Raw genomic sequence first — 24,463 nt, forward strand, 5'->3', positions numbered from 1 at the left:
AGGTCTTAAATTTCTCCTTGTCCTTGTCCAAGTCGTCTTCATCCTGATTTGTAAGAAAATGATGCTTCAGCAGCCTTTGTCTCAGCAAAATGCTGCCGCTGCTGCTGTAGTTATTTACCCATCACATGTTCACCAGTAACGTGCTCCTCCACCTTCTGTTTTTCAGGGCAGTGGATCATCAGCACTGCAAGTGCCCGTTACATAATGCACCAAAAACAGATCAGGTCCTGAACCTTGAAAGCTAAAGGAAACATTTAAGTAAAATTTAGACACCTCCCCGCCCCCCATTTTCATCCTCAAGCCAAAGGACATGAGTGCAGCAATCTGCTGTTTACCATGAAAGGCTCACCTGGTTGAGCTTCTGCTCTTCTCGATTGCTGCCCTCGTGGAAACCCTCTAACTGGGCAGGTGGAAGAAAGCAGGCATTCCTTATGAGCTGCCTCCACTCGTTTTTCCTCAAGAGCTGTCAGTTAAATTCCCTTAACAAAAGTCACGTGGTTTTATTTGCCAGAGAACATTCTAAATAAACAGAAAAATCCTTCCCCAAAGCAAGCGCTCACCCTGGGCGGCCCCCTCAGAAAGCTTGGGGTTCCCCAGGGTGGAAATCTTCCTGCCTCAGGGTGGATTTGGTGAAAGACTGAAGCCTGGGGGGGTCTTTCAGCGTTAATCCACCATCCCGGCTTTCTGTGCAGACGGGACGGTGAGTGACACAGTCAGAACCACAGATGCGCCCGGGACAGCTGCAGCCTTTGTTGGAGCTGCAGAGGGGACGTGACTGTGGCGGAGAAGGATGGCGGGGCAAGGGTTGGGAGAGGGAACTGACATTTATGGAAGGTCTATATGTGCCAGGCGCTGAGCTAGATGCTTTATTTTTAAATATTTGGGGGTTTTCTAGATATCTGACTTCTCATTTTTAATTCCCTCGTTGTTAGAGAAGATGCACTGCATGTATTTGGTCCTTTGAAATTTATTGAGGCTTGTTTTATGGCTCACCATATGGTCTTTCTTGGTGAATGTTGCAGAGTGCACTTGAAAAGAATGTGTACTCTGCAGTTTTGGGGTGGAGTGTTCTATAAATATCAATTAGGTCAAGTTGGTTGTTGGTTGATAGTGTTGTTCAGATTTTCTATATCCTTACTGATTGCTTGTCCGTGCTGCATCTTTTCCCGAGAGAGGGTAAGTTCTTTATCTCATTTAATTCTATGCCACTCCCGTGATGGAGCTATTGATATCACCAGTTTACAGATGAAGATGCTGAAGCTAAGGAAGGTGAACTATCTTACCCACAGTTCCACAGCTAATTAAGTGGTAGAGCTGAGGGACTCACCCAGGACTGTAGGATCTCAAAGCTCCACATTCTGTCTTTCCTTAGTCCCTCTTGTTCACGGCTGTATCCCCAGTGCATAGAACAGCATTAGGCCCTCAGCAAATATTTGTTGAATGAATTGTTAAAATGCATGGATAACAATTGGAATAACAGCTTTCTAAGACCCTAAAAACAATTTAGCAGTTTTGAGCCTTGAAATCCGGCAAAGGGATCAAGCTGGATAAGCAGCAAGGCAAAGAAGACAACCAAGAAGAAAAGAAAACAGGAGCAGATGAAAGGAGAGATGGGGAAGCTCTGGAAGGAAAGAGAAGCAAGGAGCTTGTGGAGGGCCCGGCTGGAGTGTCGGGGTGTCCCTCTCATCCAGCACGATTCTGTTACCTAGTGGAGTCCGAGACGTGGGCCAGAATTCTGCATGTGGCTTTGTACTCACCAAGCTCAATCTCTGCATCTGAAAATGGGTAGCAATAATCTTTTCCAGTGAGTTCAAGCTTGTAAAAGGCCCCACACTCTGCCTGGTATGAAGTAACTGTGCAAGAAAAGACTGTTCTTTCATTCATTGTCAGGATACCCGGATGAATCCCAGGCAAGGGGCAGTCTTGCTGGTTGTGACATCGTCTTCTCTCTGCAGTGTGCCCAGAAGGATGGGAAAGGGGAAAAGTCCATGTGGTGAGAGGGCACAGCCAGGCTCTGACCCCAGAAGGTAGACGCTGTGCCAGCTTGTCCTTCCGCTGAAGCCAGGAAAAAAAAAACTTCCAGGGATTCACTCAAGGGAGAGAAATTTACCCATGGAAATAAGGAGCAGAATGTGTGCTCTTCCTTCCCAGCTACCCCTTCTCTTCTCCTCTTTGTGCAGTCAGTCAATATTTCTCAGAGACCTGCTTGTCCTAGTTGCTGTTATAGGCACTGGGGATACAAGGATGTCCCATCCGACATGGTCCCTGCACTCCCAGAATTTGCAGACCACCAGGGAATATGGATAAACACGCACTTATGCATAGTAGGGTGTGGGTCACAATTGGAAAAACATGTATTGTGCTAGAATCAAGTCATTTTTTGTTTCTTTCTCTCTTTCTCTGTGATGTTCAGATTCAGACCAACCAGAAGGATTTCCACAGGGCAGCTGAGAGTGAGGATACAGTACAGTCCAATCTGTAAACCTACTAGAAACCTATCGAAAGTATTTTCACAAAGGACAAGGGATTTCTGAGTGTCCCAGGACCAGGCATGCTGGGGCCAAAGGGCTTCATAGCCCTTTTTTTGTGTCACATGGACCCTTTTGGTAAACTGGCATAATGCTTCAAAAATGCATATAATAGTACTCAGGATTGCAGAGGTAAACCAGTAATGCTGAGACACAGTTCTATGCATGGACCCTGCTCTAGGGGAGGGAACCTAGAGGTTTAGGGATTTGTGAAGAGATGTTATGCAGACCCAGAAAAGAAGTCTTTCCTGAGGTTGGCAATTCTATATTTATCGAATTTGCTACTTCCATGGAGGGACCTGACTAGACGTTTTACTTCCAAATAGATTTAGGCAACTCTTTTGAAGTCTTTGCTTGCCTTGATGAACTCACAGTTTCTGTTTCCTTTCTCACCAAACTTCAGAAAATGGCCAAATTGACAAGGTTGAATTTTCCATCCTTTTATTTCCCTTGTTGGGTACAGCCTGACTTTGATGGGGGTGTGGATGAAGGCCTGGGCTGGGGTGGTCAGAGAAGGGGTTTCTTTGGAAGCCTTTGAGGGCATTTGTTAGGCTTTGAAACCCTGGCTGGAAATTCACCCAACAGGGAATGCACACCATAAGGATGGGGTGACTCTTTATGGGAGCTGAGGAGAAGACTGAAGTTCAGGGAGGACCCATGCCATAAATCCATAGCAGGCACTTTGCTTATATCCCCCGTCCTCATTACAGCCCAAGGACCTGGGGATCCCCATTTTACCCATGAGTCAGTAGTCACCCAGAGAGAAGTGGTAGAGCTAAGATCTGATTCCACATACTCTCGGAAACTGAACTCTTTGTTGTTTTTCTTTGCCAGTGCCCAGCTGCCCTTCCACGGCAGGGAGTTCCAGGTTGCCACTTAGGAAATCAGGTTGCCTGGGTTCAGATTCCAGCTCCATATTAGATATTTCCATGACACAAGGTCAAAGCCTGAACCTCAGGTTCCTGATCTGCAAAATGGGGATGCTTTTATCACCTTCCTATGGACTTGCCTTATGGTTAAAGAGATGGTGTGTCTCAAGCTCTGAGCATGCGTGCCTGAGACGGAAGTGCTCCAGAAGTGTTATTTGCTGTGATTATTATTAGCCCAGCTGGACAGGGAGGAACATTAGGGGGTCCCTGGGGTGCAATCACTACTCTGTTTACTGCTCCGACTGTCCCTTCCTGGCAGGCGCTCCTGAGCTTGTTTTTCTGGTACGAAGCTTTCCCTGGTATTCTGGAGTGACCCGGCAGGGCCAAGATTATTATTCAACTCTGCACACTGAGCCAAACCGCGCTGGCCCTGGCTGGCTGCTGAGCCTGTGTTGCGCTTACAGTTCAGCCAGCTTTCTCGCTCTGGAAAAGCCTGACCTTTGTTTCAAATTGTCCTCCAGTCCCCATGCCCCCCAGCGTGCTTGCTCAACCACCTCCTCCCCTGACTCATCTTTTATTTTCTCACTGGGGGAGATAACGAGGGCTCCAGAACCTCCTTCCTCCAAGAGAACCAAGAGAGGAAAGAAGGTTTTTCCTTCCTCTCTTTCTCTTTCCTACTCATTCTCTCCCCTCCCCAGTGGTGCTTCTCAGACAGCAGATGGGTGTGTTGAGCATCATATTAAGGTGTGTTAGAACAAAGGCTGCAGCTTCAAACTCCTGGGTTTAAAGCCTGGCTGGGTCTCCACATGGTACAGGACAACTGCTCTAAGCCTGGAAAGTGGGAGCAAGTCCCTCTTTTCATCAGATTGTGAGGATTAAACCCATTAGCCCATGGAAACAGCTTAGCGTGATGCTGACACCTCCTGAGCACTCGACGTGTGCCAGCTTTTATCCTTAGCAGTCCTGGGACCACTCATGGTGTGTTTTCACCAGAGGACTTGTGGCCTCGGGTTTAGTTTCCCAGCATTGCGTGGGGTTACTGAGAGCTGCCCTTCTGAGGCTGTGAGGACCAGGATGTGACAGGAGTTTGACAAGGCCCCGGGCCCCACAGGGTCAGGAATTGGAGTCAGCTCTCCTCCGCCCTGAGCCTGCCCCTGCGTCTTGCTGGCTGGGGAGGGGGCAAGGGCTCAGCCGACCCTCACGGCACTAGGGAGGCTGCGAACACTCAGCCTTCTTGCCAAGTCTGCTTTTCTTTCTCTTCACTTTTTCCATGTCCCCTTCCAGTAGCTTCAAGAACACCCCCGTCTTGAGCTCCCAACTTGACCCACAGGCCTTTGCGTAATTGTCACATCAAAGCAGAGCAGGCGCTGAGAGTCCCCAGGCTCCTGAGCCCCATCCCTTCCCCAGGCAGGCCCAGCTCACGTCCACATGTCCTGTGCAGCTTTTGTACCCCCACGAATCTCTTCCCTCCACGTGGCCCTCCGTCCCCTGCTTGGGGACCGTGTTCCTGCTCTTTGTGCCCAGTTGCCCAGCTCCACTGGGTGACATGCTGCTCTCGCTGCCCATCCAGCCCAAGTGCCCCCTCCATTGAACTTTTCCCATTGGCCATTATCTGGGAAAACAGATGTTTTTCCCCTCCACTCTAAAGTCTCACACACATGCTCCCTTTTTTTCCTTTTAAACTTTTTCATTGTCTGTATTTTAGTTACTTGTGGCCATGTTCCTTAAGGAAAAGTTCTCCTCCCTCCATAATGCCCAAGCTTCTTGCCGCACCTCCATTCTCTCATCTGTAAAATGGGGATAATCATTTTAAATAGCCAACCATCTTAAGAGTTGTTGGAAGGCTTCAAAGAAGCTCTTGGCATGGACACTTCCCACCTCTGGCCCTGCTCATTTTAAAGGCTCAGTGAATGAATGAATGAATGAATGAATGCGTGAAGGCCTTTGCTATTTTCCTTGAAGTTGTTGAGAACGGACAGGCTTTTGCTCCCACCCACGATGCCCCCAGCAATGCTAGGCCAGAGGTGTGGTGCACACGCATGCAAACCAGGCTCCGAGTTCGAGTCCCAGGTTCACCATTTATGCAGCTATGTGAGTTGGGCACATGTCTGCTTGCCCTTCAGCATCAACAGCAAGGTCAGAGGCTGGCAAACTCCGACCTGCAGCTGAATCCAGCCCGCCACCTGTTTTTGTAGGGCCCACAGGTTAAGAATGGTTTTCTCATTTTTAAATGGTTGAGGAAAAAAAGAAAATTCAAAGGAAGAGTAATGTTTCATGGCATGTGATAATTACATGAAATTCAAATGTTAGTCCAGAAATAAAGTTTTATTAGGACACAGCCACATTCATTCCAGTTGCGTATTGTCTATGACTGCTTTTTGCACTGTAACGGCGGAGTTGAGTAGTTTCAACTACTGGCCCACAAAACCAAAAATATTTGCTGGCCCCTGGTCCACAAAACTGGAGTAACAATGTGTACCTTCTCCCGTTGTGTAGGATGCAATGCCAGTTAGAGCCTGGCCCCGAGAGGACACTCAAGAAAAGTCCTTTCTTCCTCTCTCTTTCCCTCTGTGTCTTACTTGCCTTCACAGAGGGCTCTTTTATTACAGGGGCCAAGCCATATAGGACCTTAAAAAACAGATGGCAGGCAGACGGTAGCACAGACAAGGCCTTCCTATAAAGCAGGGCTGTGTTTGTCAGGTCCCTTGTCCTATTCCTGGGTCTTCCCAGGCTTGGCGGGCTGTGGGGTGGCCGCGCCAGCCAGGGCTGGAAAGCCTGTGTCCTGTGGGATGTCTGGGTCCCCTACACAGATGGGGGCAGCCCTGCAGGACTGCCCTGAGGAGTGGGTTCTCTTGGATTTCACAGGGGTTGGGCGCCTTCCACCTGCTTTTGTCTTGCTTTTTGGGATTTAAGCTTGGGACTCTACTACACGAGAGGTGGCAGTTCAGCTGGGATCAAGGCTTGGGAGGCAGCCTCTGGGCTGGAATCTCGGCTGGCGATTCTGCTTTGAGAGGTGGTATGAGGTGGTGGAAAGGACCCAGATTTTGGGGCTGGTCTGGACCCCAGCTCTGCGCTTCACAGACTTGGGATGTTCTCTCCCTGCTCCTCTTTCTTCATCTGCAAAATGGGTGCAATGCTTTCTGCTGGTGGCTGTAGACAGGTTTCCCCCTCAGGTAAGCTCAGGGAGAGCAGGATCTTTATTTGAAAGCACTCAGCAGACATCTGTTCTTGAAAGGAAAGAAAATATGTGGAGTACCTGGTACTTGATTTTATGATGTGTATATAGTGTAATGATAAATTATAAAATAATATAAAGCAATAATGACTTAAATAGATTGCTCTGTAATCTTTGTACAGCACTGTTGTCCGTCACCCCAGGGTGCCTTCCCAGTGATTTCCAGGTGGCTCTGACAGCCTCACGCCCAAGCTGGAGGGGGCGGAGCTTCTAGGCCTTCCCAGGTGTGCCCTCCCGGAGCTACCACACTGGCCCCTACCCCCACCCGCCCCCCAGGCTGGGTGGCTCCAGCAGCCACTGCCTTTCGGTCCCAGGCATGCGACAAAAGGCAGGCGAGTCTTTCAAGACAGATGTCTGGAGCTGGAGAGGTTTTCTCCCAGCCTCTCCAAAAGTCCCTTCTACCTGCCCACATCCAGGCTGGCGAAGTGGCCCACTGATCCCTGCAGAGGACCCATAACTCCTAACCCCGGGCATAGGAGCGGCTTGTGGTCAGTGTTCTCCCTCCTCCAGACCCCTTTTTTTGCAGCCCTCAGGAAGATTACAAAGGCATTTTTTTTTTACTAGACTTCATTTTTTAATGCAGTGCTAGGTTTATAGAAAAACTGCACGAAACATGGAGAGTTCCATATACTCCCTGCCCCCAAAAGGCACCAGCCCGCCCCCTCCCTGCAAACCATCTCCTCCATTATTAACATCTTGCACCAGTGGGGTACATTTGTTACAATCGATGAACCAATAATGATACACTGTTATTAACTAGAGTCCATAGTTTGCATTAGGGCTCTCTCTGTGTGTGGTCTGAGTTCTGTGGGTTTTGATGAGTTCTGTGGATTATGACGAATGTCTAATGTCATTTATCCACCATTTTGGTGTCTTACAGAACAGTTTCACTGCCCTACAGGTGTCCTGTGTCCCCCCGTTCATCTGTCCCCTCCGCCCCCAGCCCCTGGTAACCCCGGACTTTTCCTATCTCTGTAGTTTGCACAGGCATTTTTTATTCCACCATTCCTTCCTTCCTGCCATTGACTCTGACTGAGGACCTCTCAAGTGGCACTTTCCATCTGCAAAGTAAAATCCCACCTTTGCTGGTCTCTACCAGTTGTTTCCAGCCAGCAACTGGGGACGCCATGCTGAGCGATTCCTGGGAAAGATTGGATGGACCACCGTACCACACTATGAGGTGGTATATCTATGGGCATTATTCCTTTCATCTTTAGCAGGAGAATCCCTGATTTCTGGCTGGGCACATGTCTACCCAGAATAAAGATTAAATTCCTCAGCTTCCCCTGCAGCTACAATGGCTGTGTGTCTAGTATCTCATCAATGAAGTATAAGCACAAGTGTCCTGAGTGAGTTCTTTGAAGAGTCCCTAAGAAGAGAGAGAGAGGGAACACCCCATCCTTCTTTCTGCTGGCTACGATGTGGAAGTGATGGCTGGCACTTATGCAGTCATATTGAACCATGAGGTGAATCCACATTCTGAGGATGTAGAACAACAAGATTGAGGAACCCTTGAAACCATGGAGTTTCCTACTAGTCCTGAACCGCTGCCCTCTAGCCTTCATGTGAATGAGAGGAAAATACATTTCTATCTTATTTGGCAGCCAAACCTAATCTTTATGAATATAGCTACCTACATCACTGTATGTCTGAAGCCAGAAGCTCTGTTGCTGCTTTATTCAGTGATCACTTCTGCCTTTTGGGGCCACAATTTTATACTTCAGAGAGTCAAAGACAAAAATGTTTCCTACTTCCCAGTGAATTAATTGATTTCTAGCAGGGATGACAGATACGAACTAAGATTAGATTCCCCGAAGATAATCAGTCATCAAAGTAATTATTGTGACTGGTGCAACAGCTAAGAACAAAAAACCCGTGTATGTCAAGAGTCCCTTGTGCTCTTTTCTAAAATGTAACCCCCTTCTCCAGCAGTGGTTCTGACTTGACGCAGCTCACTGCTCTCCTCCTTGGAACACTGTCCTGTTCTAAGGACCTGTCCTAGGACTTCTCAGTGGCCACTCTTCTCAGGCCCCTTTGCTCATTTCACCTCCACTTCTTGACCTTAAATTTGCCTTGAGGGCTTGATCATTAGATCTCTTTCTCTCTCTACACAGCTCCTTGGAGAGCTCCTTCAGCCTTCTGGATGTCTCCCAAATGCCCCCTCTCCTCTGGTTTCCATCCTCCTGAGTCCCGCTGCCTCCTCCACGTCTCTACTCCCCTTGCACGCTTCTTACCTTCCCCCAAGCCTCCCTGTTTGCTTTGCCCTCGATCCTCAGTGATGGTGCCTCCATCCTTTTTCAGTTGCTCAGGCTGAACCTTGGAGTCGGCACTGACTCCTCCCTTTGACCCCTTATAGCCAATCCATTAGTAAAATATATCCCTCTCCTCCACTGCTGCAACGTTGGTCCCAGCCAGCATCGTGTTTTTGCCTGGATTATGGCAGCGGCCTCTTGACTAGTCTCCCTGCTTCTGTCTTTGCCCCTCAACAGTCTCGTGTCAGTGCAACATCCAGAGTGACTCCTGAAAATGGAAGCCAGATTGCATAAGCCTCTGCTTCCAACCTTCAGGGGCTGCCCACCCTGCTCAGAGTAAAAGCCATGGGCCTCATGATGGTGGACGAGGCTCACGCGCTCTGGCCCCACTACCTCTTGGACTCGTGTCCTCGTTTCCATCTCACTCATCCCACCCGAGAGATGCTGGCCCCCCTGGCATTTCTCACATGCTCCAGGCAGCCTGCTGCCTCCTACACCTGCTGCTCCCTCCTGTCCTCATTGCTGTGTCTTCCATGGCTTCGCTCGTAAACTAGCCCATTTGCATCACTGTATTTGACATTCAGACAGCTTTGTCCTGTTCTTTTCGCCATTGCTCTTGATACCTTCTAATATGGCCTGTACTGGGGAGTTGGTCCATTAGCTTCTCTGCACCCACTAGAGTGTGGGCACTGGGAAGGCAGGGGTTTCCTCTTCTTTGTGACACAGCAGACATTCCATAAATATCTGTGGAATGAATGATTGGTCTCACCCCTAAGAGCCTGTGTAGGAAATGAACCTCTGCTGCGAGCGTAAACGTTCTGGGTTTGATAGTTATGCAGTGAGCGTGCTGTGGTTGGTGCAGGGAAGGACGCCCGGCTTGTTTCACTGGCTGCCCTTCAAGAGGAACTCAGCGACGGGGGGTCCACGGGCCGCCTGCAGCCTCTGGTTTCCAGAGCAGAGGGCACGTCACTGCCGGGAAGTTTCTGCCTCACCTCTGGTTCTCCAGAGGGGCAGACGGGTCACAGGTTCAGGGCATCAGACTGAAAAGGCTGCACCATCTCCACTCGCTGCCAGTCTGTCAGCATCTCTGAGGCCCACTTTGGCGTGAGCTGGAAAAGGTGTGTCTTTCTCAGAGCGTTAAAAACTGGTGAATTCCCCAGCAGCTCCTCTTGGTCTCCAGGCTCCTGCCCACCTCCCACCGCCCCTCGGCTTCTTTCCGCTTCCTCATGGTGCCCCAAGCACGCTGGCTTTTTTGGGTCCCCGAGGGCTCCAGCTCCTGCCCAGCGCAGGGTCTGCACTGGTCCCTCTGCCCGTGTTTACCCTCTTACCCTCCAATGCTTTCCTCGACCCCTAATCTCAACTAGATTCCTTGGTTATACTCCTACAGCACCTTCACTATTTGTCTACACGGGGCTTATTACCACGCGCAATTCTCTTTGGAAAGTCTCCCTGGTAGCACATAAGCCCCCTGCCCTGTTCACGTTGTTCGGGGCTCTAGCAGAGTATCACCCCCTACACACACAGTAGGCCAGCAATAAACAGTTGTTGAATGAATGTGTTGTGGCCCAGGGGAGAACCTTCTGGAAAAAAGTTTCCTCTTTCTTTATTTGAGCCCACAGTGTCAAAGAACCCCAGTGAGAAGGCTGCCCGGGGTGTTTCCCCTGGAAACCCTTCAAGGTACAGTTATTCAAATTGGGCCACTCAGCTCATGTCACCCTTCGGTTGCAGTTGACAGGAGAGAGACGTGAGAATCTCTGAGGACTTTCCCAGCTGGGGTCCATTCTTACTAAGTTTAACCTGAACATGCTTTCCTGCTAAAAACACAAACCAGAAATGAGTTTTATCAAGTGGTCAACAAAACCTTAAATAGAAAAGAATCTCCAGAGATACCTCTTCTTGCACACACACCATCTTCCTTTGTTTCCTGCCTCACCCCCCATTTCCAGGACCTCCCAGGCCTGTCTCCTGGGTCGTGATGAGTGGTGGTCCCATTTCAGACCTCTCCAAATTCTGCTGTATTTTCCTTGCTTGGGTTTTAGACAGAGGTGTCTAGTAGGTGATTTTAAGCACTTCTAGGATTGACAACTCCCCTCAGGCTCATCTGTCAAGTGGTATGTAGGTTTGGCCTCGGACAGATTGAGAGTGGCTTTGTCTTTTAGTTTACAAATTAAGCAAGCAGATAACCTTTATTGAGCACCTACTATATGCCAGCTTTTATACTAAGTAGTTTTACTCTGCACTCCCCTTTTCATTAAATCTATTCCACTAATCTGTGATCATTTCAGATCCCTTTTTCTGATGAGGGGACTGAAGCTCAGAGAGGTTAAGTGATTTGCCTAAGGTCACACAGCCAGTAAGTGGTAGAGCCATTTTCAAACCTAGGACTGTGTGACTCCAAATTTTCTCTAAATTTTACTACCAAAAAGGGCTTCCCTAATTAGGAATTGCCTTGTTAGTAGCTGGGGACTTTATTTTGTAGGGATTCGTGCTGTGTGTGGGACTGCAGTGTGGTGGTTATGCAGCAGCCTGTCAGGAGAAGTTCTCGCTGTTGGATTTATAGACTCGGGACCTCTGGCACTTTCTAACACTTCGCAGGCCTGGTAGGTCACCTGGCCTAGGAGTCATCTGCTCCTGAGGCTGTGTTTTCTGGCTGTGAAACATTAGGCTTCTCATTTCTTGCTTCCTGCCTCAGTTTCCCCAACTATAAAATGTAGAATCTGATTTGATCTCCACTCCACCATCCTGCCTGATAACCGAGAATTCTAGCATCTTGGGGCTACAACTCCAATTCGTCCACTACCTTCAAACTCAAATCTCCCAATTAAATCTAGACCCATGGCCTCATTGGAACTTCCCGGGCTGGAGCCTTCCTTCTGCCAGAGCCCACCCCCTTCCCTGTTCCCGCTCATCCCCTCAGTCCGCATTCTCTTCTGGAGTCAATCCTGGCTGGGAGGCTTCTGGCAAGTTCCTTCACCTCTCCGAGCTGCTATCTCCTCCTCTCCAGAATGATTTAAAGCTGAGTGTAAAACCTCCACCTCCTGGGCTTATCATGAGGACTAAACGAAGTGATAACAATAATCATTGTTCATTTTCTGGGCCCCTTGCAGTATGCAGAGCACTTGACCTCAAAGCATGGACTCTGGAGCGAGGCCCACGTGTTCAAATCTTGGCCTTGCCACCCACCTGCCTGTCAGCTGTGTGTGTTTGGGCAAACTGCTTTGCTTCTCTGTGCATCTACTTCTTCTGTAAAGCGGGGGCAGTACCTCCAGACCTGTGTGTCCTTATGAGAGTCAAATGAGTTTACTGTTTGTAAAGCATGTGAAAGAGTGTAGGGCATGGAACAAGTGTTTTTTGAAAGTTAGTGATTATTATTAGATCATTTATATCAATTCAGCCTGATTAAGGGTGTTTGGGGAAGACCGGTACCTTGGCCAAAGGCACAGGGCCAGGCCTTGAACCAAGGGTGGTCTGACAAGTCAAGGGCTGGCTCCTAACCTTCTGTTATTCTGACTGCCAGAAATGAGGTACATGCAGGGGCAGCTTCCTGGGGGCCCTGGGGTCGGGGTTTTATGGTCCGTGGTAACCATCTTGAAATTCTAAATAATTTTATCTTCGCAGTTGTGTTTCATAAGTGAAGTCCTGCCTCCTTCCACCTTCCCACCTTCCTGGGCAGGGTCCCTGAGGGCCTGCACCCCCCAGTCCCACCCAGCAATGGCTTCTGCCCTTGGTGCCTGGTGGGGGCTTGGGCTCAGATGTGGGGAGGCCCAGGGTGGGGCCCGCACTCCTCACCTGCTCCATCGCAGGACGGGGTGCTGGGTCCCTGCAAGGTTCTGCCCTCACTCAGCGAGTATTCCTGTGCCTGGGGACGATGGCATTATTAGCAAATAAAAAGCTTCATGACAGGTTAAGACAGGGGCCCCCACATTTTCAATTTGCACTGGGGCCCTGCTGATCACAGAGCCAACCTTGGGTGCACAGCTTGCCCTGGGTGGCAGCGAAATGATAGTTCCTGCCCCCTTCAAAGCAACAAAAAATATTTATTCCAGGTTCAGTCATTCGATGGGGTTTGTTTTGGCTTTTGATTCACAGATAGACACTGAGTCTTTCGACGAAGGTCAGAAAGCTGCTGCTTCTGTCATCTCTTCCCAAGGAGGACTCCCCAAAACCACCTGAGGCCTCTGTAAGATTTGTATCCAGAATACGGTCTGTTTCCCAACTGGTGAGCCTGTTGGTAGTGGACGAGAGGGAAATCTTATTTTTTCCTTCGACTCCTGTTGCTGTCATCCTCAGATGCAGTGTGTTCACTTTAGAAGACACTGTGGTAATTACTTTATGCAAATGTGGGCATCTCTGTGGCTGGCAAAGCTGGAGTCAGGCCATGGAGCTCAGACAGGTGACCACCTGGCTCAGCAGCTCTCCGTCGCTGTCTTCAGGGTTCTTGGGTGAAGACTTGGGGGCCAGGACAGGGCCAGGCAGGGCAGGGTCTCGGGGCGACGTGACAGTGTGGGAGGGCCCCTCATCTGCTCCGTCCCACCTGTCAGAGACGTGGCTCTTTGAGGGAAGAGTGAACAGCAACTCATGGCTGACCCCAGAATGGCTGCAGATCTGCCAGAGTGTCAGTTTCCATCTACTGGGAACAACGTCTCCCAGCCCATCTTGAGGATGGAAAATTCCAGAAAGAGTGAGGGATGCAGGAGAAGTCCTCCAGGGGAGGCCTGTTAGGGGAAAGGTGGCCCAGGCTTGGGTGGGGCATGAGGGAGCAGTATCTCTGGAGACTGTCCTGGCTTCAAGAGCTGGATGCCAAGTGGCAGGGCCCCATCTTATTTCCACAACTGCCTTGGGCATCTCTGAAACTCCGAATGCAGCAGCGGTGGACGCACGGGGCCCTTTGTCCATCTTTATTCTTTAATGACCTGCTCTTCATCCTGCCCATCTCCGCCTAAGAGCTGTGTCTTGGCACAGCTAAGCACCTTTCTTGTTTCTCTGCTAACAGAAAGAATAGGAGGAGTTGGTGGGCAGGAGCAAGACTTTGCCTAGGGTTCCTTTTGGTGAGTTTTGCCACTTCTCAGAGAGGGGACGTGACTTATTCAAGGTCCCATAGTCAGAGTGAGAGAGCAGATTAGCCCTCGGAACTCCCAGCTGACAGTGGAATAATTTATGTTTTCTTACTCTCTTTACCATTTTCTAATAGCAGCTGCCATTTACTGAGTTTGGCCTAGGAGCTCAGCCCCCACACTGAGCTCTCTACACATAGTATCCCTCTTTAGTCTTTTTTATGGAGATATAATTTACATACAATAAAGTGCATAGATCTTAAGTATAGAGTTCAATGAGTTTTGACAAATGCATACACTCCTGTAACCATCACCCCAAACAGGAAGACGGAACATTTCCATCACCCCAGAAAGTTTCCTTGTGCCCTTTTCAGTTATCCCCTGCTTGCACAAAGGCACCGACTACTCTGGTTTCTGTCACTACAGATTAGCTTTCCCTGCTCTAGAACTTCTTCCAAGCAGAATCATTGTTTTTTTATGTGTGTGTCTGGCTTCTTTCATTCAGTGTAATGCTCCGAGATTCATGCAGGTTGTGGCGTCTATCAGTCCTTCACTCCTGCTGGCTGCAGACTGGCATTCCACTGTGTGAGCACACCACGGTCTGCTTGTCCTTCCACCTATCAGTGGATATTTGGGTTTTTCCCCATTTTTGCTGATTTTGAATAAAGCTGCTGTGAACTTTCATGTAAAGCCTTTTTATGGACACATGTCTTGGGGGAAATACCTCAGAGTAGAATTGCTGGTTCATATGGTAAGTGTAGTTTTTCATTTTATAAGAAACTGCCAAACTGCTTTCCAAAGTAGTTGTATCGTTAAAAAAAATTTATTTTATTTTTTTAGTCCACCAGCAGTGTGGGAGAGTTCCAGGTGCTCCCGTGCTCCCCGGCACTTGCCATTGACAGGCTTTTGGATTTGGGCCGTTCTCGTGGGTGTGAAATGGTGTCTCATCGCAAGTCTAATTTGTATTTCCCTGGTGACTAATGATGTTGAAAACCTTTTCATGGCTTATTGAAAATACCATCTTCTGAGAAGTGTCTGAGTCTTTTGTGCAGTTTTTGAAATTGTTTGTCTTATTGAATTACAAGAGTTCTTTGTATTTTCTAGGTAACAGGTCACTGCCTAATCAAATACACGTGTTGCAACTATTGTCTCCCAGACTGTGCCTACACAATTTCCTTCAGTTCTCCCAGGAACCCGATGAATGGAAGTGACTATCCCCATTTTGGAGAGGCAGGTGCTGAAGCACAGGGAGGTTAAGTGCATTGCCCAAAGTCGCCCAGCTCCTCAGTGGCAGAGCTGGATGTGGGCCCGCTTGTGTCTGACCCAGGTTCACACCAAGAGCCTCCCAGGGGATGCCTCACACTGTGAAACGTGGTACCTCCCTAACACCCTGCAGACTCCCAGCCCTGCAGGCATTGCAGGGCAGGGTTATTTGGGTTCACACCTGCTCCGCTGCCTTGCACATACCAGCCCATCCTGTGAGGCAGCTGGCTCCCAGAACCCTATCGGGGGCACCATCTTCTACGGAGGATGCCACGGGGCTTTGAGCTGCGCCCATGAAAGACAAACTGTGGGTATTTTTACAGGCCTCCAAGGATGCTGGCAGGATCGCCGTGTGCCAGGAATAACAATGAAGGGCCCAGGCAAGGGGCTGCCAGCCTCCTCTGGGAGGGGGGCACTGCTGGGGGCAATGCGGCCTGGGGAAGGGAAGGAGGGCTGCTGCTGGGATGGCAGTCTGCTGGGGATCCTGGGGACTCCCCGTCCCTTTCTCCTCCCTGGGCAGGGGAAGGGGCCCTGCGACAGCTAGAGCAGAGGACAGGGAGGTTCCTGAGAGTGGGAACAAGGGTGCCTCCCATCATGAAAACGCCCTCAGAAGAGCGAGCCTTCCCTGAGGGCTCCCTCGGGGCCGGGCGCTGTGCTCAGCAGCCCTTGGCATCTTTATCACCAGGTGAAGGGCACCGTGGAGATGCTCTGTGCTTATCAGCCCAAGGTGCGTAACAACCCCGTGAAACAGGAGTTATTAAAATATCCACGGGAGGAAACTGAGGTTCAGAGCGGTTAAGAAATTTGCTTAATGTCACATCATTTGTAAGTGAGGTTTGAGTAGAGGGTTCGCTAACTCTAAAGCCCTGTGCCTTAACTGTCATGCACCCTGGCCTCTTTGTTCAATAAAAGGGTTTGTGAACTTCCTAGTTTGTGCCAAGCACGGGTTTAGGGGCCCTAGTGGGTGGCATATAATGGGGGCAAGACCTTCCAGTCTTGGGCCGTGTCATGGGTGGAATGGGGCCCCTCAAAGAGTTTGTCCATGTCCTGAAACCTGTCAATGTAACCCTGTTCGGGAAAAGGGTATAATCAAATTAAGAATCTTGAGATGCGATCCTCTGGGATTACCCAGGTGGGCCCTAAATCCAACAACAAGTGTCCTTATAAGAAACACAATCTACAGATTCTGAGATTTTTCATACAGATAAATCTTGTCCTACACGTGCAAATCTTGAAATCCTAGAAACAAAGAGGTAGGAGAAACCTTTGGTGAAGCTCCGATTTTCTGCCTGTCTTTGCATCTTCTAGTTTAGCACCAACTGCAAACCGCTGGGCATTCCCATTTCTATCACAAATGGCTGTGCGCGTCTTCCCCACCACCTGCAGGAAATTTGGTGGACTTGTTTGTCTTTGTGTCCCCAACAGCAACTGTCCCATTACGTGGGACAAGGTGGGACTAAACAGATGTTTGTTAAATTTCTTGAAGAGTCTATCATATATATATATATATATATAGATAGATAGATAGATATAGATTGATTGATATTATATTTAATTCAATGAGTGTGCATGTGGTGCTAGGTCCTCTGGCAGATATCAAGAAATGGATCTGGAACCTTTGTATTAGTTTCCTGTTGCTGCTGTAACAAAAATTACTAGCAGCTTGGTGGCTTAAAACAACACAGATTGGTTACAGTTTGGGAGGTCAGAAGTTCAAAATCAGTTCCAATGAGTTAAAGCCAAGTGTCGGCAGAGCTGGTCCCCTCTGGATGCTCTGAGGGAGAAGCCATTTCCTCTCCTTTTCTGGCGTCTGGCGCCGGCCTGGATTCTTGGCTTACGGCCCCTTCCTCCACCTTCAATGTGCATCACTCCAACCTCTGCTTCCTTCATCACGTCACCTTCTCCTCTTTGTTGTCAAGTCCCCCTTGCTTCCCCCTTTTAAGGACACTTGTGATTACATTCATGGCTAATCTAGGGCAATCTACCCATCTTAAAATCCTAACTTAATCCCATCTGCAAAATCTCTTTTGCCCTATAAGGTCACGTTTTCAGGTCCTCAGATTAGGACCCAGACACCTCTGGTACCCTTAAATAGCCCACCACAACTGTGTTCTCATAGGACTTGCACTTTGGGCTGGAATAAGCCTGTAAACACAAGACAGATAGGGATAAAAGAGAATCTATGATCAAACTGAAAAATGAGGTTCAGAATCAAATGCTGCTGGAACAGGGGACATTACTAGGCACCTGTATTAGTTACCTATTGCTGTGTAACAAGTTACCCCAAAACTTAGTAGCTACAAACAACAAGTATTCTGTGGGTCAGGAATCTGGGAGCAGTTTATCTGGGTGCTTCTGGCTTAGGGCCCTCACTCAAGCTGTCTGGCAAGGGTCTACTTCCGAGTTCTCCAGAGGATGGGCTCACGACGTGGCCGACGGCTTCCCCAGAGTGAGTGACTTGAAAAAGAGCAGAGACGGCACCCAAGGTGGAAGCCACAGTCTTTCCATAGCCTCATCTTAGAAGTGACATCCCAGCAATTCAATCCTGCCATATTCTATTCATTCTATTCACTGTGTCTGGTCCACCCACAACTGGAGGGATCTCAAGAGCTTAAATACCAGGAAGCGGGTTACTGGGGACTAGCTTAGAGGCTGCCATCACTGTTCCTGCAGGCAGGGATCTGATCCACTTTTTATTTCTCTTGCTCTCCCATGGTGTCTGACTTGGGGCTGAAAGGAAGGGAGAAAACTAACGACTATTGTGCATCCACTGCATGTCAGCTTACTGTGCTAGAGAGTTTATACACGTCATACCATGGAGTACCATTTAACTCTCACATGAACCCTGCAAGGTGAGGTGTTTTTATCCTATTGCACAGATGAGTTAATTGAGCCTCAAAAAGATGAGGTGACTTGCCCCTGGTCAAATAGACGGCCTGTTAGAGTAACGCAGTGGTTCTCAGACTGGAGCTGTATCAGAATCAACTAAAGATACATTTCTGGACCCCATGAGCAGTTTCTGATTGAGTAGGTATAGGGAGGGCCTGAGAATTCTCATTTCTAACCCATGTCTAGGTGAGGCTGCTGCTGCTAGTCTGTGAGCCTACTTTTAGACCCACTGGCGATGAATGTTAGTTGCCGTGACAGACAAATCCTAAAATTGTAATGGATTGAAAAAATTAAATGTATTTCTTGCTCAAGTGACAGCCTCATTGGGGTTGCAGCATGTGGCCCCTAAAGAACATCACAGAAGGCAAAAGAGAGGGGAGAGGATCATGTAGGATGTTTTAAGGTGCTGGGTCTGGACTTGGCTTTTGTGCCTTTTGCCCAGACTCAGTTGACCAAAATACAGTTGCATGATGCCAAACAAACTGCAGGGTGGGGTGGGAAATGTAGTCTTCCCCGGAAGAGGCAATGGTGTACAGAGCATGTAGTGATGCCTCCGTCACAGCTGGCCAGGCAGAGCTGGAATATGAACGCAGGTGCTTTCCCTCCTGCATCTCTTGCTTTTTCCTTGGTCCAGGTGTTTTCAGTGAACTTTCTTAGTCAGTATCTTGGGACTTTTTTTCTATAGAAACTGAAAAAAAGAGAAGAGGAAAGAGACATTTCTTGCATCATCAGCCCATTCTCTTGCCAACAGCCCTCACCCTCTTGGAGGCCTAGATGCTCACTTTAACAGCTGTTAAGCCCTTGGAAGGCTCCCATGATAGAGGATGGAGGATCTGGGCACTAGTTTCACTCCCACCATCTTGAACATTGCAGGGTAGTAGTCTCCCTTGTTTGGGGAGCCCTCAGACTGCTGGTTCTCCAATTCCTAAACCCTGGACTCAGGCAAACAGACAAGTGCAAGTGGAAAGCATGCCCTCTGGCTTCGCCCATCACACCAAACAACTCCAATCCTGGCTGCCTAAAAGCTCTCAGATTCCAGCTTCCATGCCTTTGCAATCTGCTGTGTCATCTACCTGGATTCCTTCCCTCCCCTCTAGCCTCAGCTCATTCCTTCCCTCCCCTCTAGCCTCAGCTCAAAGGACACTGGCTCCGTGAAACCTTCATCAATCTGTCAAATTAGTATTCAACATTCTCTCTCTCTTTCTGGACCAGAGGCATGATTCTTTGTCTCTGCCTCTGGTTCAGCACTTGTCATTGCCTGTGTTGACTCCAAAGGCCTCTGCCCAGCCTTGTCCCTCCCAGTAGAACGTGACATTTTCAAGAGCAAAGACTGTGCAACATCCTTTACTGGCATCTTGACCTGCCAAGTTGAGCCCAAAGCTTTGAGGTGGCTGCAGAGACCTCCGCGAGGTCAAATGGTCAATAGCACCAACCCTGGCATTGCTCTCAATCCTAGCTCTGCCACTTGTTGGCTGTCTGACTTTGGGCAAATCCTCAGCCTCATGATGCCTCAGTTGTTTCATCTGTAAAATGGGGCTAATATGTGTATTAAGTAAAATAATACTTCTAAAGCTTTTTGAATAGCGTCAACTGCATGGTAAGCACTCAAGAAATGTCAACCATCATTCTTGTACTATCATTACTACTTACCTCCCTGCCTTGAACATTGCAGTGGTCATACCAAATTACTTGCTAACAATTTTGATGGTCTTGCATTTGCCTTTTGCACTTGGGGTTCCTTCTGCTTGGAGTGTCCTGTCTCTCACTCACTCATTCATTCATTCATTCATTTAACAAAGTTTTGCTGAGCTCATTCTTACTCATCCTTTAGACTCAGCTCAGCCAGCCCCTCTTGTTCATTCCCTTTGGATTTACTGTTCCTGTTTTGAATCGCTGTTTTTCTGTGTCTCTGTGAACAACTTGAGAGTAGGAAAAAAAAATGTCATTTTTCCCACTGGGTTTACTTCCTCGAACCCATTCCTAATATTCTGGCTGACACGTAGTAGGAGCTTAATAAATAGTTATTGAATGAGTGTGTAAATGTTGTCATCTCTGAATCCTCTCCCAAGGCCTAGTGCATCATAGGTGGTCCCTCAGGACTCTGTCTCTCAGATGGAAAGAAATCATTCTGGACTCACAGTCCTTCAAATTCTTCATTGTGAGAGGAGAACTTTTGATCAGGGTATTTGGATTTTGCCATCTCTTGAACCAAAAGGCTCTTCCTGGTCCAGCTTGACCAAGTTTAAAGTGACTGGTGGAGCTCTCTGCTGAAAAGTGCAAGAGGATAAGAGGATGCCATTTGCACCTCTGTTCTTTGGCTCATTGCTGGGGTCATCAAAAACTTCTCAACAGCTGTCATGTTTGCTGACCCATTTCAGAGCGTTTGTGTCATCACCTCCTGGAGCTCCTGTGCCTGGATCAATGCCTGACAGTCACTGGTTGTTGGATGGATGGAGGACCAAAGGAAGGACAGAAGGGGCAGAAGGCAGGCAAGAAGAAAAGAAGGAAAGGAAGAGAGAAAGAATGAACGAAGTAGCCCGTCCCACACTGGCCAACATTGTAGAGGATTTGAAGTAAAAATGTGGTGGGTAGCAATTGGTCAAAACAGTCCCCCAGTCTCTTCTTATATGAATTTGACTGATTACTTTGGCAGCTGAGGGCTGGTCTTGATTTGCAAGGTGGCTCCAGAAATTAATGTGACCACTTTCTATCTCACTTCCTTTAATTGCCTGGTTTGTTGGTTTCTATCTCACCTCCTTTAATTGCCTCCTTCTTGAGCGTAGATGGGTTGGGAGTTGGCTCTCCCCAGGGTGGGCTAGGACAGAAACTTTTATGCTGGTTCTGGGCTTACTGCAGAGGGAGGTGTAGATCTTGGGGTTTGGAATGGCCAAGTCCAGGTGGTATCCACGTGGTCTCCTCAGAGGGGCCCTCTGGGCTATCATCTGGGAGGGGAGTGGAGGATCTGCGGGAACTGAGTACAATTTCAAAACATTGTTCTTTTGCTCGTAATCCTATTTATATTTATGGAAGTTTGTTCAGAAATTGGCTCAATATTAACATCTCATCAATCGTCATGCGTAAAGCTATGAATATATTCTGGATATCCACTTTTCTTCCCCCTGGGAAGCAAAAATAATATTAATTGAAACTTGAATATGTGGCAGTGACTTTGCTCAGTATTTTCACACCTGTTGTCTCATTTATTCTTCACAATAACCCGGCAAGGTAGGTAATATTAGCTCCAGGTTACAGGTAAGCAGATTGTAGCTCAGGGATTTAAGTTTCACAGAGCTGGCATCTTTTCATTACTTCTGTAATCTGTCTGCTTCTAGGCTTCTAGGTTCGTTTTCAGGTTATTTTCGCATTTGGTTTCTTCTGCATTGCACATTACATGCTCTGTACCGCTGTGCTTGTGTTTCACAGTCTCCTGTAATAAAGGCTTCTGAATCTGAGCTTCAATGCTAATTTGTTTGTAGTGATTATTTCCCTAAATGGAAAAAAAATGTCTACTTATGTTTCTCTTCTTTCATCTTTTGAGACCCTTAGGGGCCGATTCTCGGAGGCTCGTTTGGAGCAGATGGAACTGAGAAATCAATATAGCCTTTAGATTAATCCATGGCAACCAGAATGTGATTGCATCTCCTGGCACAGAATGTTGACAGAGATGTCAGAGCCAGGAGGGGGGCGGTACTTAAAAGAAGGGAGGGGTCCAAAGGGAAGGGGCGAATTAAAACCCCACGGAGCCTCACTTAGTGGACGAGCAATTGTAGGGTGTTGCCTACAGCATAATCAGGTCTTCATTCAGAGAATTCAGTGACATGGTTTCAGGCATGGCAGGATGATTGACAACACTTGGGCCTCCTGAGACACTTGGGAAAAATAAAATCAGCAGCTGTAGGGACCCAGCAGCCTCAGCTGGAATTTTTCTCCTTTTGGGACCAGGTGCTTGGCACCTCCAGAGATGGGGAGGTGGTAGGGGGTTGAGCAGGTCTGTTCTGGTTTGCTAATGCTGCCGGAATGCAAAACACCAGAAATGGACTGGCTTTTATAAAGGGGGTTTATTTGGTTACACAGTTACAGTCTTAAGGCCATCAAGTGTCCAAGGTAACACATCGACAATCGGGTACCTTCACTGGAGGATGACCAATGGCATCTGGAAAACCTCTGTTAGCTGGGAAGTCACGTGGCTGGAGTCTGCTCCAAAGATCTGGTTTCAAAATGGCTTTCTCCCAGGACGTTCCTCTCTAGGCTGCAGTTCCTCAAAAATGTCACTCTTAGTTGCACTTGGGATATTTGTCCTCTCTTAGCTTCTCCGGAGCAAGGGTCTGCTTTCAACGGCCGTCTTCAAACTGTCTCTCATGTGCAGCTCCTGTGCTTTCTTCAAAGTGTCCCTCTTGGCTGTAGCTCCTCTTCAAAACATCACTCACAGCTGCACTGAGTTCCTTCTGTTTGTCAGTTCATTTATATGGCTCCAGTGATTTAGACCCACCCTGAATGGGCGGGTCAACACCTCCATGGAAATTATCCAGTCAGAGTCATCACCCACTGTTGGGTGGGGCGCATCTCCACAGAAACACTCAAAGAATTACAATCTAATCAACACTGATACGTCTGCCCACACAAGATTACATTAAAGATAATGGTGTTTGGGGGGACATAATACATTCAAACCAGCACAGGGTCCCATAATATTTCACTCTTCCAGGGAATCCTGGGCTATTATTATAATTAGCAGTAGTGGTAGTGTTGCTGTTATTCATATATTCCTGCCCAAGGAGAGGTGGGGTCCTTCATAAGCATGTTGCTTGATTCATGGAAAATACTCAAGGAATGGCAAGTTTTGGCCCAGGCTACGTGGCCTGCTTGGTTAATTAGCAACTATTTCTTGAGTGCATTCTAGGTGTCAGGCACTGCTTTAAGTGTGGGGGGGTGCTGTAGTAAAAGAAATACACATATCCCCTGCCCTCAGGGAGCTCCCATTCTGGTAAGGACATAGAATTATCACCACTGAATTGTCCTCTCATGCAGGGATGGCCTGCTGACCCCCGTCCCCCAATCTCTTCTCCCCTTCCTTTGCCTAGAGCAGTGGTTCTCAACCTGGGGCAGTTTTGCCCCCTAGAGAACATTTGGCAATGTCCGAGGACATTTTTTTGTTGCCACAACTTGGGTGGGAGCTAACAGCATCTCGGCAGTAGAGGCCAGCTTCCCTTATGGCCGGGTGTGGCCTGCCACTACTTCTCACCAACGGAGCCTGAATGGGATGCTGGGCCTACATCCAGCACAGGACTTTTAGGAAGTGGATGTGCCTCCTTCTTCCTTTTTCCCCTTCCTCTGGCTGGATGAAGAGAACAAGGCCCAGGAGCCAGTAGGGCCACATGCTGAAAGTAACTGGGTCCCTAAATCACCAGGTGGAGGAGAGCTATGTGCTAATCAGAGACACTTACTGTGCCAGTTTGAATGTATCGTGTCCCCCAAAATGCCACTCTTGTATGGGCAGATGTATTAGTGTTGATTAGATCGTAATTCTTTGAGTGTTTCCGTGGAGATGCGACCTGCCCAACTGTAGGTGATGACTCCGATTGGATGATTTTCATGGAGGTGTGGCCCCGCCCATTCAGCATGGGCCTTGATTAGTTTACTAGGGCACTATATTAGCTCAGACAGAAGGACCAAGCTTGCTACGGCCAAGAGGAACACTCTGAAGAATGCACAGGAGCTGAGAGAGGAGCTGCAGATGAAAGACAGCTTGAAGACAACGGTTGAAAGAAGACTTTTGCTCTGGAGAAGCTAAGAGAGGCAAAGCGCCTCATGAGCAACTGAGAGTGACATTTTGGAGAGAAGCTGCAACCTAGAGAGGAATGTCCTGGGAGAAAGCCATTTTGAAACCAGAACTCTGGAGAAGACTCCAGCCACATACCTTCCCAGCTAAAAGAGGTTTTCAGACGCCATCAGCCATCTTCCAGTGAAGGTACTCTGTGTTGATGCCTTACCTCAGACACTTTGTGGCCTTAAGACTGTAACTTTGTAACCAAATAAACCCCCTTTATAAAAGCCAATCCATCTCTGGTATTTTGTATTCCGGCAGCATTGGCAAACTGGAACACTTACCTTGGGCTGTCAGGTGAATAAGAAATAAAATTATTGTATTTCAACCATTATGTGACTTTGGATCTCTGAGTTATAGCAATTTAATCTACCCTAACTACAGCAGTCTCTGTCTTGTTAATTGTTCTTCAGTGAAAAGAATAGCCAACATCCATTGAGCAACTCACTGTGAGCCAGATACTGCCCAAGATCTCATTATATCTTCATTCCAAGCCTATGAAATAGGTTTGATTATTATCCTGGTTTTACAAATGAAGACTGTGCCAGT

This window comes from Choloepus didactylus, chromosome 14 (genome assembly GCF_015220235.1).
Source record: "Choloepus didactylus isolate mChoDid1 chromosome 14, mChoDid1.pri, whole genome shotgun sequence".
Taxonomy (NCBI): domain Eukaryota; kingdom Metazoa; phylum Chordata; class Mammalia; order Pilosa; family Megalonychidae; genus Choloepus; species Choloepus didactylus.